Source organism: Lithobates pipiens, unplaced genomic scaffold (genome assembly GCF_037356315.1).
Source record: "Lithobates pipiens isolate NorthernLeopardFrog02 unplaced genomic scaffold, aLitPip1_a1.2 Scaffold_18, whole genome shotgun sequence".
Lineage (NCBI taxonomy): Eukaryota > Metazoa > Chordata > Amphibia > Anura > Ranidae > Lithobates > Lithobates pipiens.
Window position 1 is genome coordinate 601,111,457 of NW_027507758.1, and position 18,885 is coordinate 601,130,341.

The 18,885-nt window shown below is 42.2% G+C and overlaps 1 protein-coding gene across 3 annotated transcripts in view; it reads right to left on the minus strand.

Moving 5' to 3' along the window:
• FZD3 (frizzled class receptor 3) overlaps positions 1–18,542 on the minus strand; it is a 123,198-nt gene extending 104,656 nt beyond the window's left edge. For 2 of the 3 annotated variants that reach the window (XM_077489240.1, XM_077489238.1), the window contains exon 1: positions 18,432–18,542. The gene's annotated coding sequence lies outside the window, so the exon portion shown is untranslated. Of the gene's footprint in view, positions 1–18,313 lie in introns of all 3 variants that reach the window. The other variant, XM_077489239.1, reaches the window with a different exon arrangement.
• Positions 18,543–18,885: the final 343 nt, after the last annotated feature.

Consider the following 18,885-nt stretch of genomic DNA (forward strand, 5'->3'; position numbering starts at 1 on the left):
CATCAGGACTAAAATGCCATTTTAGTTTTAGTCCCATTTTAGTCTTCTGCAATTGTTTTTTTCGTATTTAGTCCACCAAACCTCCAGTACATTTTAGTCGACTAAAACTAATTTTAGTTGTCTAAAATCAAATAGGTGTAATTAAAGAGGAAGTAAACCCTGATGGGTTTACTTCCTCTTTTTTTCCCTGCAAAGGTAAAGCATAATGGACTACTATGCATCGCATAGTAGCTCATTATGTGTCACTTACCTGACACAGGAGCCAGCGAAGTCGCCGCTGATCCCTGTAGTCCGCCGCGTCCATCTTGCTGGTGGCGTCTCGCAGCTCCGACCAATGACAGCGGCGAAGCCGCGATGACGTCACTCCCGCGCATGCGCACGGGAGTCGCGCCTCGCAGCTCCGCCGCTGTCATACGGCGAGGCCGCGATGACGTCACTCCCGCGCATGCGCACGGGAGTCGACAAATTTGGCAAATCCATTCTTGGACTTGCCGCATTTAGTGCGCATGCGCGCCGCTGTCTACGGCGCATGCGCCGTAGACAGCGGTGCCCATTTTCGGGCAAATATCTCCTAAACCATATAGGTTTAGGAGATATTACTTGGACCTACAGGTAAGCCTTAATCTAGGCTTACCTGTAGGTCAAAGTTGTTTGGAAGGGTTTACTTCCATTTTAAATTGTAATGCATTAGTTAACATTTTTCTACAATTTCCAAACTCATTATATACTGCTGGAGTAAAAAAAATCTTAATATGTTATTATTTAAGGTATTCGGGTATGAACATGCACTACAGACCAATGTTAATTTTGAAGTCAAATTTTTTTTTTTTGCAAATATAATTTTTATTCATAAATTTTTCACACATACAGGGTAAAACCCTCAAACAGGAAAGTACAACATAAACAGCGAAGGTCGCAGCCTCCCGAATGTGCATTACAGTAACAGGTAGTACGACTAATAGCCATGTACTTCACTGTGAATAGTAATTCGACCCCACAAATAGCACTTCCTTGGCCGAATCCGGCAAGAGGGCCAGAGATATACCAAGTCCAGTTAATACCCCAAGGTCTGGGCCTGAAGTCAAATTTTAATTTAGTTTTAGTCTAAAGCCTCATACACACGATCGGACTTTGTACAAACTTTCCCGTGGATTTTTGTACGAAGGGCGTCTGCCCGTGAACTTGTATTGCATACACACGGCAGGACTTTTTCAGCCAACTTTCACCAAATTACGTGTTTTTTCTGCTCTTTACCGCCACCTTTGGTCAACTTCTGTATTGTCTGATCTTTTGCATTGGTTCTGAGCATGCGTGTTTGTACTTTGTACAACAGTCCGATGGTCTTCTGTACACACGATCAGACTTTGCTCCATTGGACTTTTGTTGCCAGAAAGTTTGTCCATTCGCACAGCAAACAAAAGTCATATGAAAACTGAAAATGTTTGTCCGATGGAGCGTACATATCGTCGGATTTTGGCTTAAAACAGCTAATTTGCATGTTTGTTGTCAAAAAGTCCGATCGTGTGTACGAGGCCTTTAGTCTTTTGACTAAAATGGCATTTTAGTTTTAGTCGCATTTTATTCATCTCAGTTGTTTTAGTTTTAGTCGTATTTTAGTTGACTAAAATAATATTCATTTAACACCGAATGGGACTAAAACTAAAATGCCATTTTAGTCCTAAGATTAAGACTAAAACTAAATTGAAATTTGCTGCCAAAATGAACGCTGCTTTTCAGTCCCAGTGTGATAGCAATAAAGTGTAGGAAACAATTGCACCACACATATTAGGTATCCCTGCACACACTCAAGTGAGAGCAATAATTCTAGGGCCGGGCCGTGGTTTTACCACCTCCCCCTTATACCAACACAGCAGCCGGATGGGGCCGTTCCCGGGCATGTTGCTTCAATTTTGCAGCAAAAATGATACCCCCTGTACTACCACTGAATGCGACCCATTCAAGTGACAGTTGCGGTGCAGTGCCCCCATTCCTGCATTGCCCGTAGTTGGTGGTGCTGGCTTTTTAGGGTTAAAACAGTCAATATATCAAAACTCCCAGCTGACTGCTTCTAAAATACGATCTGCCACAGGTTGGGGCATTAAAAGTACCCTTTTAATGCCCCAACCTGTGGCAGATCGCATTTTTTTTTTTAAGGTGAAAAATCACCTGGCAGTCACCGGCCCCCCAAGCCCCCCATTTTACTTACCCGAGCCCCTTAATGGGGTGCTGTCCCTCTCTCCACTGGGTCCCGGTTCTTTATTGGATAGATTGATAGCAGCTCAGCCATTGGCTCCTGCTGCTGTCAATCAATGACGTGGGCGCTGGGGCGGCGGGGCCCAGTCCGGCATTCTGTGTCTATGGACGCAAATGCTGGACTCGGGAGCGCGCCCGCCAGGTAAACCCCACTCGGGAGAGCGCTTCTCCTAGGACAGTGATGGGGAATCTTGGCACCCCAGATGTTTTGGAACTACATTTCCCCATGATGCTCAACTACACTGCAGAGTGCATGGGCATCATGGGAAATGTAGTTCCAAAACATCTGGGGTGCCAAGGTTCACCATCAGTGTCCTAGGGGGGTTTTGTGATGTGGGTAAGAGCGTCGAGAGCCACCGTGGGACCCCAGAAGAGGAGGATCATGGCCACTCTGTGCAAAAACGAGCTGCACAGTGGAGGGAAGTATGACATGTTTGTTATTTAAAAAAAAAAAAAAAAAAAAAAAAAACCACGATCCTTTACAATCACTTTAAGGGCTCTAAAAGCATTGCTTATGTACAATCTCGGGTCGCTGAGGTTTAGCATGATTGGTATCTATCTAACCGATGCAATCCCATCTTTTGTGTTTTACTAAAATTTCAGGGATTGTATTGTATTTGTGTGCACCAAAATAATTTGAGTGTATTTTTTAATTAAATTATAGATTTGATGATTAGTAGCACAAATATCTTGTAGCATAAAACATTGCAAGTCACCCCTTTTATTTAAAGGGGTCTCCGTTTGCAGAAAATTTAAATTTTTTGGGGGGCTTTTAAGTACGTTAAAAAAAAAAAAAAAAAAAAAAAAAAAAAGCATCTAGCGGCAAAGGAGTTAAAACAGATGGCATTCAGGGTGATGAAAGCTAGGAGGATCGCTATCCCGAGCGAGCGCTATCCAGATAATTGGACTGAGTCAATAGGGAGTTTAGGAACACCAAAATGGCTCCGAAAGCGACACAAAAAAGCGTGGTGATGTGTGCGCGATTCTTGTGGGCACCGCGCCTCAGCCAAACGAACACGGCACACAACGCATGAACAATACCTGAAGGAAATGTATACCCCGATAGCAGGCCGCGGGCTACCATTCCAGGGGTCTAGGGTTACATGTGTTCATCTGCATAACCCTGACACTGCCAATGGAGATCTCCAGGCAACGTTGCTTCAGCAGAGCTGCAGAAAGATGGACATTGAGTAGAAGATAAGCCCTTTCTGCATCCATATTTACTGCTCCTTTCAACCTTTGTGTATAAATTCCTGACATGGCACAATACAGCGGTACAGTGGTATCTTGTTGCAGAGAAGCTCCACCTGGAACTCCAGTCCGGTGACTTTGCCTAGGCTGAAATGATGTCATCAGTCTGCTGCGGGCAGGAAGAAGCATTTCCTCAGTCTCCCCTCCCCCAATGTTGAGGCTGCTCAGTCTCCTTCTCCCCCCAGTGCAGGGCTGTCTTAATAGCATCATGGGCCCCTGGGCAAAGTAATGCACTGGGGCCTCTACCAACCTGCCCCAATATACGTACCTTCTCTCAAGAATTAAAGTATAAATTGTTAATACATCTAAATATATATTTACAGTATCTCACAAAAGTGAGTACACCCCTCACATTTTTGTAAATATTTTCTTCTATCTTTTCATGTGACAACACTGAAGAAATGACACTTTGCTACAATGTAAAGTAGTGAGTGTACAGCTTGTATAACAGTGTAAATTTGCTGTCCCCTCAAAATAACTCAACACACAGTCATTAATGTCTAAACCGCTGGCAACAAAAGTGAGTACACCCCTAAGTGAAAGTTGGGCCCAAGTGTCAATATTTTGTTTGGCCACCATTATTTTCCAGCACTGCGTTAACTCTCTTGGGCATGGAGTTCACCAGAACTTCACAGGTTGCCACTGAAGTCCTCTTCTACTCCTCCATGATGACATCACAGAACTGGTGGATGTTAGAGACCTTGCGCTCCTCCACCTTCTGTTTGAGGATGCCCCACAGATGCTCAATAGGGTTTAGGTCTGGAGACATGCTTGGCCATTCCATCACCTTCACCCTCAGCTTCTTTAGAAAGGCAGTGGTTGTCTTGGAGGTGTGTTTGGGGTCATTATCATGTTGGAATAGTGCCCTGAGGCCCAGTCTCTGAAGGGAGGGGATCATGCTCTGCTTCAGTATGTCACAGTACATGTTGGCATTCATGGCTCCCCAGTACCGGCTGCTCTCAGGCAGCCCCATACCATGACACTCCCACCACCATGCTTGACTGTAGGCAAGGCACACTTGTCTTTGTACTCCTCACCTGGTTGCCACCACACACGCTTGACACCATCTGAGCCAAGTAAGTTTATCTTGGTCTCATCAGTCCACAGGAAACAGTTTGAGGACTTTCTTGTGCATCATCTTTAAAAGAGACTTCCTCCTGAGACGACAGCCATGCAGACCAATTTGATGCAGTGTGCGGCGTATGGTGTGAGCACAGACAGGCTGACCTCCCGCCCCTTCAACCCCTGCAGCAATGCTGGCAGCACTCATACGTCTATTTCCCGAAAACAACCTCTGGATATGATGCTGAGCACGTGCACTCAACTTCTTTGGTCGACCATGGTGAGGCCTGTTCTGAGTGGAACCTGTCCTGTTAAACCGCTGTATGGTCTTGACCACCATGCTGAAGCTCAGTTTCAGGGTCTTGGCAAGCTTCTTATAGCCTAGGCCATCTTTATGTAGAGCAACAATTCTTTGTTTCAGATCCTCAGAGAGTTCTTTGCCATGGAGGTGTCATGCTGAACTTCCAGTGACCAGTATGAGAGAGTGAGAGCGATAACACCAAATTTAACACACTTGCTCCCCATTCACACCTGAGACCTTGTAACACTAATGAGTCACATAACACTGGGAGGGAAAATAGCTAATTGAACCCAATGTGGACATTTTCACTTAGGGGTGTACTTACTTTTGTTGCCAGATGTTTAGATATTAATTGCTGGAAAATCCAGGAGAGTTGACAAGTATGATGTAATGCACGATTATCATGGGGCTCCCCCATGCACCTAGTGCCCCTGTCCAGGGGTGCCCATGCATTAAGACAGCCCTGCCCCAGTGTTCAGGCTGCTCAGCCCCCCCCAATATTAAGGCTGCATAGACTCCTCTCCCCCAGTTTTCAGGCTGCAACATAAGACCTCCACCATTCATCATTCGAAAGCCATCCTTGAGCTCTAGTCCAGAGATTTTTCCTAAACTGGGATGATGCCATCAGTCTGCTGCAGGTAGATGGAAGCACTTCCTCAATCTCCTCCCTCAATAATCAGACTCTAATTGTAGCAAGTCAAAGAGATGAGAGGTTGCAACAAGGGCTGAGCTGTGAACACAGCAAAGAACTGCACAGGATTTGCATAATTGTGGCATTGCTAAGCTGGCATCTCAGTCCATAAAGTAGATGGTGACCCAGATGAAGCCGGAAAAAAGATGGCGCCATACTTCTGACGTGAAAAGCAGGTGAAGGCATCATCAGGGGGAGTACTATGATCTCTGTAAGAGGTAATACATACTTGGAAGAATTACAATGAGAAGTTATTGAGCATACATAGACTTACCATGAACCCATGACTTATCATGGGGTGCCAAGGCCTTCTTTTATGGGCGAGCTGTACTCTGTTGGGCTGCTGGAGGCTGCCATGTGTATGGCGTATCCAAAAGGAATGAATGGGCCATGCACACTGAGAAAGGGACCCTGTGGGGGTGCTTTTGCTGCAAAGGCTTTGTGGCACCAGGCATGGTGACAGAGTGAACTTTGCTGGAAAGTATTGGTCCAGGTGGGCCATACTCATATAAAGGTCCATTCAGAGATTGGAACCCTGGTGCATGTCATTTAACATATTACAATAGCCTATTCGTTTGGAAATGTCTGGCAAAGCACCTAGAGATGTTCAAAAACAGCCATGGCCCATTTTTGGCAATGTAGCATGCATGGTAGTGAAGCCATGTTGCCAATTAAAATGCATAGCAATGCAACGTGCCAAGAGACTTAATGTTTGCTTTAACTTGTGATTATCGCATTGGACCTCACCGGAAAGGTATAAATGGGCTCTAAAGGACAACTTCCCCAAAGGTATAGGTGTCTGAAGCCAAAGTCCAAGTAAAAGAGCATAAAAGCCAGGCAACTAGCATTTTCAGACGGTGGGGTTAGTTATAGCAACCTCTGTGTCTCTTGACAAGTGGTTAGTATTATTTTGTCTTGTGGTTCAGTATTCTTTGGATCAACTCCTACCACAGACACCATCTGCATGGAGTTTGTACTCTCTCCCCAGGTTTGCTTCAGCTCCCTTCCATAATTTAGATACAAACTAGTCAGAAGACTGGTAACCAATCAAAACTACCACAATGGATGGGTGGGGGGGGGGGGGGTGCTTGGCACGTGCCAGCACACCATTTGCTAATGCTGATTTGATGAATATCCTCCTAATTACCAGCGGAGAAGACATTTCTAGTAAGAAGGCATTTAATCCACATTTTAAAATTCACTAATCCCCGTTTAAATTGACGAGAGCAGAGCAGATTAAAGAGCAAAATATAGGCAGAGCAAACTATTCCTGCAACCCCTCGCATGAATAGGCAACAGATTTCAGATCTAACCAATTATATTATATGTACGGTATTGACTATCCATGTGGATGGTTTTCGTGTCCCCTTTCAAACAGCATCAGACTCTGCCCTGAGGGGTTATCCAGCCCAGCACAGACATGTGAGTGAGGAGGTAATAATTCTACAATTGGGTTGTTGGGCCTGCAAAGAAAACAAAGTAGTACCAAGGAAGCCCACACAAAAAGAGGAAATAAACACCCCATGCAGATGTTGTCCCTGGTGGAAGCTATACCTACGACCAAGAGCTGCTACAGAATATACATTGATAACTCTCAGATAAATCATCAGATGAAAAACTGGCATACACAATGGAAAATGCCATGTATGGCATCAATGAGATGATACCTTCTACTAACCTAGACTGAGCATGGAGTCAATGTGATGTTAACTTCAACTAGGCATGGCACCACTGATGGACTAAGCATGGCACCATCGCAATGGTTAAGACTAGGCATGGCACTTTCACAATGGTTAAGACCAGGCATGGCACCATCACAATGGTTAACACTAGACATGGCACCATCATGATAGGAAGACTAGGCATGGGACCATCGTGATGGGAAGACTAGGCATGACACCATTGAGCTGCAAAAACTATGCATGGCACAATTGTGATTTAAAGACTAGGCATGGCACAATTGTGATGGAAAGACTGGCAAGGCACCATTGTGATGGTCAAGACTAGGCATGACACCAATATGATGGAAAGACTATGCATGTCACCGCTAACTGGGTATGGCACCACTGATGGACCAAGCATGGCACCATCGCGATGATTAAGACTAGGCATGGCACTATTGCAATGGTTAAGACCAGGCATGGCACCATCACAATAGTTAAGACTAGACATGGCACCATCATGATGGTTAAGACTAGACATGGCATCATTGTAATTGTTATAACTAGGCATGGCACCATCATGATGGGAAGACTAGGCATGGCACCATTGAGCTGCAAAAACTACGCATGGCACAATTGTGATGTAAAGACTAGGCATGGCACAATTTTGATGCAAAGACTAGATGTGGCACAATTGTGATATAAAGACTAGGCATGGCACTATTGTGATGGAAAGACTGGCAAGGCACCATTGTGATGGTCAAGACTAGGCATGACACCAATATGATGGAAAGACTAGGCATGTCACCGCTAAGATGGATGAGACTAGGCACGCCACTATTGTGACAGCATTAGAAATTTTCACACAAAGTGGATCCATGGCTGGAAGCACACTACATATAGGTATGAAATCGAACCTTAAAGCCTTTCACACGCAGGGTGCTTACTCATAGGACTCTGGAAAAAAAAAAAGAGAGAGAAGTAGTATGAGTAAGCACCTATTATGAGGACGTCAAGGTTAGATTTGACACCTGTATGTAGTATGCTTCCTACTAATTAATAATCCTCTTGATGTATGCATGTTACCATCGTGCACCTACTTTGTATGATACTTTCTAATGTTTGCAGATGGAGCAAGCAAGGTCTGGATAGCCACAAGTGAGATATGGAGCCAGATATGGAAGCTGGGATTGAGCTGTTTACCAATGTGATTGGATCGTAGTCTAGGCATGATACCATTATGAGGGCAGACTAGGTATGACACCAATGTGAGGGTACAGTAGACATGAAGTCATTGTAAGGGTAAACCAAGCATGGCACCAATGTGAGGGTGCACTAGGCATTGAACCATTGTTAGTTTACACCAAGCAAAGCATCATTGTGAGGGTAGACTATGCATTGCACCATTGTGAAGGTAGACTAGACATGGCACCTTTACGAGAGTAGATTAGGCTAGGCATCATTTAGGATGATGTTTTCCGCTAGACTAGACAGGGAATAGAACAAATGCATGACTAGGCATGTCTCTATAGTGGAGAAGGCTAGGCATGATACTATTGTGATGATAAAATAGGCATGGCACCATTGTGATGGTAGACTAAACATAGCTCCACTGTGAGGGTAGACTAGGTAGAGTACCATTGTGACAGTATTTTCCATGCCTAGTCTAGGCAGGGCTCTATTGTGATGGTAAACAAGGCATATCTCCATTTTGATGACATTGCCAACTAGACCATACAAAACATAGCACCACTTGTAAACTAGGCATGGCATTGTGAAGGCATCTTCCTCTAGACAGAGCAAGGCACAGTACTGATGGTATGTTCCTCTATACATGGCATGGAATATTTGTCAAGGCATCTTCCTCTAGACAGAGCATGGCATCATTGTTATTATATCTTCTGGTCGTTTGCAGATGTCACCATTGTGATGATATTTTTTGCTAGTGCAGGGATGGAACCATTGGGATGATATCTTTTGATAGTCTATGGATGGCACCGTTGTGATGATATCTTCTGCTAGTGCAGGGATAGCACCATCAAGGACAACACAAGTAAACACAAAATGCAATTTGTAAATGAAGGTGTTTATTATTAAAGGTGAAAAAAAATCCAAACCATCATGGCCCTGTGTAAAAATTGATTGCCCCCCTTGTTAAAACACTATAACTGTGGTTGTCCACACCTGAGTTCAATTTCTCTAGCCACACCCAGGCCTGATTATTGCCACACCTGTTCACAATCAAGGCATCACTTAAATAGGAGCTGCTTGACACAGTAAGGTCCACCAGAAGATCCTTAAAAGCTACACATCATGCCGAGACCCAAAGAAATTCAGGAACAATTGAGAAAGAAAGTAATTGAGATCTATCAGTCTGGAAAGGGTTATAAAGCCATTTCCAAAGCTTTGGGAATCCAGCGAACCACAGTGAGATTATCCACAAATGGCGAAGACATGGAACAGTGGTGAACCTTCCCAGGAGTGGCCGGCCGCCCAAAATTACCCCAAGAGCGCAGCGACGACTCATCCAAGAGGTCACAAAAGACCTCACAACAACGTCCAAGGAACTGCAGGCCTCACTTGCCTCAGTTAAGGTCAGCGTTCATGCCTCCACCATCAGGAAAAGACTGGGCAAAAATGGCCTGCATGGCAGAGTTCCAAGGAGAAAACCACTGCTGAGCAAAAAGAACATCAAAGCTCGTCTCAATTTCTCCACAACACATCTTGATGATCCCCAAGACTTTTGGGACAACATTCTGTGGACCGATGAGACAAAAGTGGAACTCTTTGGAAGGTGTGTGTCCAAGTATATCTGGCGTAGAAGGAACACTGCATTTCATAAAAAGAACATTATACTAACAGTAAAATATGGTGGTGGTAGTGTGATGGTCTGGGGCTGTTTTGCTGCTTCAGGACCTGGAAGACTTGCCGTGATAAAAGGAACTATGAATTCTGCTGTCTACCAAGAGATCCTGAAGGAGAATGTCCGACCATCTGTTTGTGTACTCAAGCTGAAACGAACTTGGGTTCTGCAGCAGGACAATGATCCTAAACACACCAGCAAGTCCACCACCGAATGGCTGAAGAAAAACAAAATGAAGACTTTGGAGTGGCCTAGCCAAAGTCCTGACCTGAATCCTATTGAGATGTTGTGGTATGACCTTAAAAAGGCCGTTCATGCTCGAAAACCCTCTAATGTAACTGAATTAGGACAATTCTGCATGAGTGGGCCAAAATTCCTCCAGGACGCTGTAAAAGCCTCATTGCACGTTATCGCAAACGCTTGGTTGCAGTTGTTGCTGCTAAGGGTGGCCCAACCAGTTATTAGGTTTAGGGGGCAATCACTTTTTCACACAGGGCCATGATGGTTTGGATTTTTTTTCACCTTTAATAATAAACACCTTCATTTACAAATTACATTTTGTGTTTACTTGTGTTGTCCTTGACTATTGTTTAAATTGGTTTGATGTTCCGAAACACTTAAGTGTGACAAACATGCAAAGGAACAGGAAATGAGGAAGGGGGCAAACACTTTTTCACACCACTGTATCTCCTTCTAGTTAAGGGATGGCACCATTGTGATGGTCTCTTCTGATAGTCTAGGCATGGTACCACTGTGATGATATCTTCTGCTAGTCTAGGGATGGCACCATTGTGATGGTATAGTCTGCTAGTCCAGGGATGGCACCATTGTGATGTTATATTCTGGTAGTTTATGGATGGCATCATTGTGATGAGATCTTCTGCTAGTCCAGGGATGGCACCATTGTGATGGTATAGACTGCTAGAGCAGGGATGGCACCATTGTGATGTTATATTCTGGTAGTTTATGGATGTATCATTGTGATGATATCTTTTGCTAGTCCAGGGATGGCACCATTGTGATGGTATAGTCTGCTAGTCCACGCATGGCACCATTGTGATGGTATCGTCTGCTAGTCCAGGGATGGCACCATTGTGATGGTATCTTCTGGTAGTTTACGGATGGTATTATTGTGATGAGAGCTTCTGCTAGTCCAGGGATGGCACCATTGTGATGGTATCTTCTGCTACACTTTGCCATTTTCCCCAGCAGTACAACCCCCCAGCAACCAACACCATTTTACATTTATTATAGCTTACTATAGGTTTTTTGACTTTATCAATGCCTTTTTATCCCCCCAAAAAAAAAAAAAAAAATACGTATCTACAAATATATGGCAAAAAAAAAAAAATCAATTAATTAAAATAAATAAGAAAAATAAAAAAAATCACGCACCAAAAGAAAAAACAGGCAAACTATGAAAAATAAAATAAACATTTTTATATTTTTTATTTTAAACTATACATGTATTTACTACACCCTGCTGCATTTTGATGCATTTATTATGAACAAATGCAGAGAAAAGCCACACAATCACCTCTAATATATGACAATAGAAGTCCAATTGCACAACAGCCGGTACTCCAATCCTGTCATTATGACAATACCTCCTCCCACCACCCACAAAAAAAATAAAATAAAATAATAATACACATTTTCTATCCCCATCTGATCACTCACAGACGGGTAATAACGAGACAAATAATCGTAATAAATAATGGTTGGATTAGTATAATACTTGAAAACCTGATACTCTTCTTTAATATGCCACTGATCTGGGATTATCCATTTTAATAATACTACATTCTGACATTAACCCCCTCATAGCACCAACAGGCTTAGGAGTTAAGCTTTTTTTTTTTTTTTGCTCCAGGTCATTTTAGAGACTGATGTTTTGCTATATTAGCTCTTTATCTTCCAAATGTTTGCAGCTGAAATGGCCACAAAACATACCATGATGGAAAAACAGCAACCCTAATGCCGCATACACACAATATCAGACTTTCTGGCAGACGTGGTTCGGTGGACCGGAATCCGTCAGACAATTTGATCGCGTGTGGACTCCAGCAGCCTTTTTTTCCCCAAAAGTCCGACGGACCAAGAAATAAAACATGTTTCAAATCTATGCTGACATCCCTTCTGGCTCCAGATCCTGCTTGCTGTTCCACTACGTTAATCCCTGACTTCTGGCTTGGCTGACTATCCATTCCGGTTCCTGAACTTTGGCTATGTTTTGACTACGTTTGTTCTTTTTTACTTTTATTATTAAACATGTGTGATTTAACTGTACTTCTGTCTCTGTCTGATTTCATGGTTTCTGACAAGGACTCATCTCTTTTGTTACCCATGCTCATTTGACTACCTGTAATGGGTGTCATTTCGGTTTGGCAAGGAGGATGTTTGCCCATTAATCGGTGGAAGACGGCACTTTATTCTTCGCAGAAACAGACATACCTCCTCCAAAAATGAACTGGTGCGTTCATACCCCCATGTGAAACGATGCACCTCGATGCATGAAGATGTGCATTACAATGGGAGGTCTTCATATATTGGAGAAAAATAGACTAGGGTTCTTTTTTTTTTTCTCCTGGCCCAAAATATGTTTTAAAAAAAAATCTGAAGCCTCTAACAAACCTTATAGGGGAGTAAAACTCAAAAAAAAAAAAATTAACTAATAATATTTTCTCCCTCTAAAAACAGTTGGCTATTTTGTCTTTTATTTCAAATTCAGATAGATTGTCGTCAGAATAGTTGCTTGAAGAATATTCTGACACCTTGTTGCCAAAATAATACAGATCCATTGTGGGCCAAGTATTGCAGATCCACCGTTTGCCAGATTAATATCCATTGTTCCCAGACACATTGTTGCCAAAATAATTCAGATCCATTGTTGCCAAAATATTTTAAACCATTGTTGTCAGCATACTTCCGATCCATTGATGCCAGAATATTTCAGATCCATTGCTGCCAGATTAATTAAGATCCGTTGTCTCCAGAGTATTCTGGCACGTTGTGGTCAAAATAATTCATAGATCCATTGTTGGCAGAATATTTTAAATCCATTGTTGCGAGAATGTAAAAATATAGAAGAGAGATGGAAAAAAAAGACCAAGTCAAGTCTTCCCCTTTTTATTTTTTTTTCTTACCCTTGTCCTCCTCCAGGGTATCTTAACTACTTCCCATCCAGGCCAATTCTGGCACTTCTCTCCTACAAAAAAAAATTAGTTTTTCTAGAAAATTACGCAGAACCCCCAAACATTATATATGGTTTTTTTTTAGCAGAGACCCTAGGGCAGTGATGGCGAACCTTGGCACCCCAGATGTTTTGGAACTACATTTCCCATGATGCTCCAGTACACTGCAGAGTGCCAGAGCATCATGGGAATTGTAGTTCCAAAACATCTGGGGTGCCAAGGTTCGCCATCACTGCCCTAGGGAATAAAATGGCTGTCATCGCAACAATATTTCTGTATCGATTTTTCAAACACTTAAAAAAAAGTTTCATGGATAAAAAATATGAAAAAAAATAAAAATTTTAAAAACAGTAAAGTTAGCCTTATTTTTTATTTTTTTTGGATGACATGAAAGATGATGTCACGCCGAGTAAATAGATACCTAACATGTCACGCTTGAAAATAGTTTAGATCCATTGGAATCGAAAAATATTTTGGATCCATTGATGGAGAAAATATTTTGGATCCATTGAAGGAGAAAATATTTTGGATCCATGGGAGGACAAAATATTTTGGATCCATTGAGGACAAAATATTTTGGATCCATTGAGGACAAAATATTTTGGATCCAATGAGGACAAAATATTTTGGATCTATGGAGGAGAAAATATTTTGGATCCATTGAAGGAGAAAATATTTTTGATCCATTGAGGACAAAATATTTTGGACTCACTGAGTCAAAAATATTTGGATCCATTGAATTGAAAATATTTTGGACCCATTAAAGGAGAAAATATTTTGGATCCGTTGGATGATAAAATATTTTGGATCCACTGAAGGAGAAAATATTTTGGATCCACTGAAGGAGAAAATATTTTGGATCCATTGAGTTGAAAATATTTTGGATCCATTGGAGTACAAAATATTTTGGACCCACTGAGTCAAAAATATTTTGGATCCATTGAATTGAAAATATTTTGGACCCATTAAGGAGAAAATATTTTGGATCCTTTGGATGATAAAATATTTTGGATCCATTGGAGGAGAAAATATTTTGGATCCAGTCTTGGCGGAATAATTCAGATACATTGTTGCTAGATCCTCAAGGCCTGCAATCCCATCCAGCCCTGTAATCCTGTCTAATTATGTAAAATGCCATTGACCAGCCTAATCATTCCGTCATGTCCTGTGACCTGGAACGACAGGCATGGACATTACTCAGGATGTCTCATCCACAGCCACCCAGAACCCTACAGAGTCGCGTGGGTACCAGGCCTCATCTACATGGATGCAAGGGATGAGCAGAGCACAAAATCATTGGCAGATGGAAATCCTGGAGATGGATCCATGGAACCCACTACAGGAAGAAGAACAGAGCCCGCAACCTGCTTTATGTCATCTAGTGTGAAAGACCATTATAGGAGAAGGCCTGGTCTGTGCTGAGCATCCCTTACATCCATCATCCATTGTAGACCCCCCTCCCCCCTCCGCTCTCATTACCATCACAATGAGCGCACACACCGCAATGAGACGCACTGATTACCGGTCAATTATTCATGGGATCATCATACATTCATGTATGGAACACGTAGTTCCATATATGACAAAGGCCGTTATCAAAGTACAGAATGCAATACAGCATAGTAATGTATGTATGTATGTATGTATGTATGTATGTATATATATATATATATATATATATATATATATGTGTGTGAATGATATAATAAAAATATATATATATAAAATATATTATATATAATATAATAATAATAAAAATATATAATATATATATATATATAATAAAACACAAAAAACACACACACACACACACACACAATGATGAGCCACAAAAGGTGTCAATTCTGACAGCACAAAGTATAATAATACACAGTCACCCAATAATAAATACTACAGCGTGCAATAATACAACCATAGTACTACAGCACAAGCAATACAAACTGCTACAGCTTACAATAAATCAGACCTCATGAAACAGCAATCCATCCCTATCATAACACTACACCACACAGCCCTCCAATCACAATACACAGTAATACAATGACAGTACTAAAGCATTTAAAACCATCATAATACTACACCACATATTAGTAAACGCAACTCCAATACAATCATAATTCTATACAACACAGTCATATGCTAAAAATACACCATATAATAATAAAATAAAAATCGTAATTCTACCTAAAGCAGCCATACAATACGACTACTACTTCATAGAATAATACAATCAAAATACAAATACCATAAAAATAATTCTATACAACACAGCCCTACATGATAATACTACATCATATAATAATACAAATCATAATTCCACCTAAAGCAGCCATACAATCCCAATACTAAGCCCTACAATAATAATTCTCTACAACACACACCCATATAATAATAATAACAAAATATATATTTAACAATACAACCCCAATACTAAGCCATATAATACAATTATAATTCTATACAACACAGCCATACAGTGACAATACTGCAGCATGTAATAATGCAATCAAAATTCTAGCAAACACACCCATACTACTACTACTACTACTACTACTACTACTACTACTACTACACCATATAATAATACAAGCCACTTAGTTCAACCATAATTCTATAAAAAACAAACAAACAAACAAACACACACACACAGTTATTATATGATACAATGATAATACTGTACCATATAATGAAGCAAACATATTCTATATACAATACAATCATACCAAGATAATACTACAGCATGCAATAATATAAGCAAAGTACTATAGCACAAAGCAATACAAACTGCTACAGCTTACAATAAAGTTATTCCTCATTATACAATCATAGTACTACACCGCACAGTCCTCCAATCATAGTACTACACCGCACAGTCCTCCAATCATAGTACTACACCGCACACTCCTCCAATCATAGTACTACACCGCACAGTCCTCCAATCATAGTACTACACCGCACAGTCCTCCAATCATAGTACTACACCGCACACTCCTCCAATCATAGTACTACACCGCACAGTCCTCCAATCATAGTACTACACCGCACAGTCCTCCAATCATAGTACTACACCGCACACTCCTCCAATCATAGTACTACACCGCACAGTCCTCCAATCATAGTACTACACCGCACAGTCCTCCAATCATAGTACTACACCGCACAGTCCTCCAATCATAGTACTACACCGCACAGTCCTCCAATCATAGTACTACACCGCACAGTCCTCCAATCATAGTACTACACCGCACACTCCTCCAATCATAGTACTACACCGCACAGTCCTCCAATCATAGTACTACACCGCACACTCCTCCAATCATAGTACTACACCGCACAGTCCTCCAATCATAGTACTACACCGCACACTCCTCCAATCATAGTACTACACCGCACAGTCCTCCAATCATAGTACTACACCGCACAGTCCTCCAATCATAGTACTACACCGCACACTCCTCCAATCATAGTACTACACCGCACACTCCTCCAATCATAGTACTACGCCGCACACTCCTCCAATCATAGTACTACGCCGCACAGTCCTCCAATCATAGTACTACGCCGCACAGTCCTCCAATCATAGTACTACGCCGCACAGTCCTCCAATCATAGTACTACGCCGCACAGTCCTCCAATCATAGTACTACGCCGCACAGTCCTCCAATCATAGTACTACGCCGCACAGTCCTCCAATCATAGTACTACGCCGCACGGTCCCCCAATCATAGTACTACGCCGCACAGTCCTCCAATCATAGTACTACGCCGCACAGTCCTCCAATCATAGTACTACGCCGCACAGTCCTCCAATCATAGTACTACGCCGCACAGTCCTCCAATCATAGTACTACGCCGCACAGTCCTCCAATCATAGTACTACGCCGCACAGTCCTCCAATCATAGTACTACGCCGCACAGTCCTCCAATCATAGTACTACGCCGCACACTCCTCCAATCATAGTACTACGCCGCACACTCCTCCAATCATAGTACTACGCCGCACACTCCTCCAATCATAGTACTACGCCGCACACTCCTCCAATCATAGTACTACGCCGCACACTCCTCCAATCATAGTACTACGCCGCACACTCCTCCAATCATAGTACTACGCCGCACACTCCTCCAATCATAGTACTACACCATATAAACAATGCAACTGTACCCTACACAGTAAAACATAGCACACACACAGCATGCAATAGTAATACTGTCATAACACTACACCATATAGTAATGCAACACCACTGCTACGGCAAACGTTACTACAATCCTAATAATACAACCTAGCACACTACAATACTAATAATACAACCTAGCACACTACAATCCTAATAACACAGTATACAATAATACAATCATAAACACAGCATACAACTCTTAACTATTCCCCCCATGAAAATTAATACTACACCATCAAACACAAACATTAGTCAGAATGTTATAACACCATCATAATACTACAACACACACACTGCAACCACAGTACTGAATAATATATGAAATAGTATTAATAATAAAAATAAAGTAATAATAATATTATACTACACAATCATAATACACCATATAGTAACACAACCATCATTCTGCACCCCTACCCTGTCAGACACACATAATACACAGCATACAATGACAGCACATCATGTAACCACACTACTACACCATAGAAATCCTAATACTACACCATAGACTACAACAACCATAACACTACAACATACAATAATGCCATCAAAATAACACAACATATAGCAATACCATATAACACCATCATGACGACTAATACACCACAATATACAGGATTTAGTACCATATATAGTAATAATATATATATAGTAATACCATCATAATACTACTGCATAAAAAATAAAAAACCCAACACACTACACAGCAATTTAATCATAATAATAGACCATATAATAATATCACACATATTCATATGATATGATCCCCGGTTTAGTAGAACGTAGTGATCATATCATAGATAGTAACAGCACAATAATAACCCCCACACAGTACAATGATCATACAATCACAATACCCCATCGTGAGAATTCTCCAGCACATTCTAGGCAATGATCGTGATAATAATGCTGTGTGATGATCTCTATGTACAGTACGGCAATACGGCTACGTGATGATCTCTCGCCGTCACTCACCTCCTCTCCGGGAGAAGTGTCCGCTCTGAGCTCTCCGCTCTCACTGCTGGGGGCGCTCACACACAGGACACGCCTCTCCGAGACAAAACACGCCTCTTCGTTCCTCATCACCACGCCTCATCCCATCAAAGCGCTAACTATCCACGCCCTCTTCCTGCCCACCGACAGGGGAGAAACCACGCCCAAGCTGTCAAAGGAGCACGCCCTCCTCCTGCAGACCGAAGGAACCTCCCACCGAGATTCCACGCCCGCCCCCCGTGCTACCAGTAAAACTTACTGGCCACGCCTCTTTCACGGTACAAACACAAACAGCAGGACCCACCCATCTTGGATACCCCGCCCGCTCATTCAATATACAGACGCTAACCACGCCCTTGCCGCGGCGGTCTCCGTCCAATGGGTAGCGCAAGTCGCCGTTACCGTGGTAACCTTTGCGGGGAAAGGGGGCGTGGGA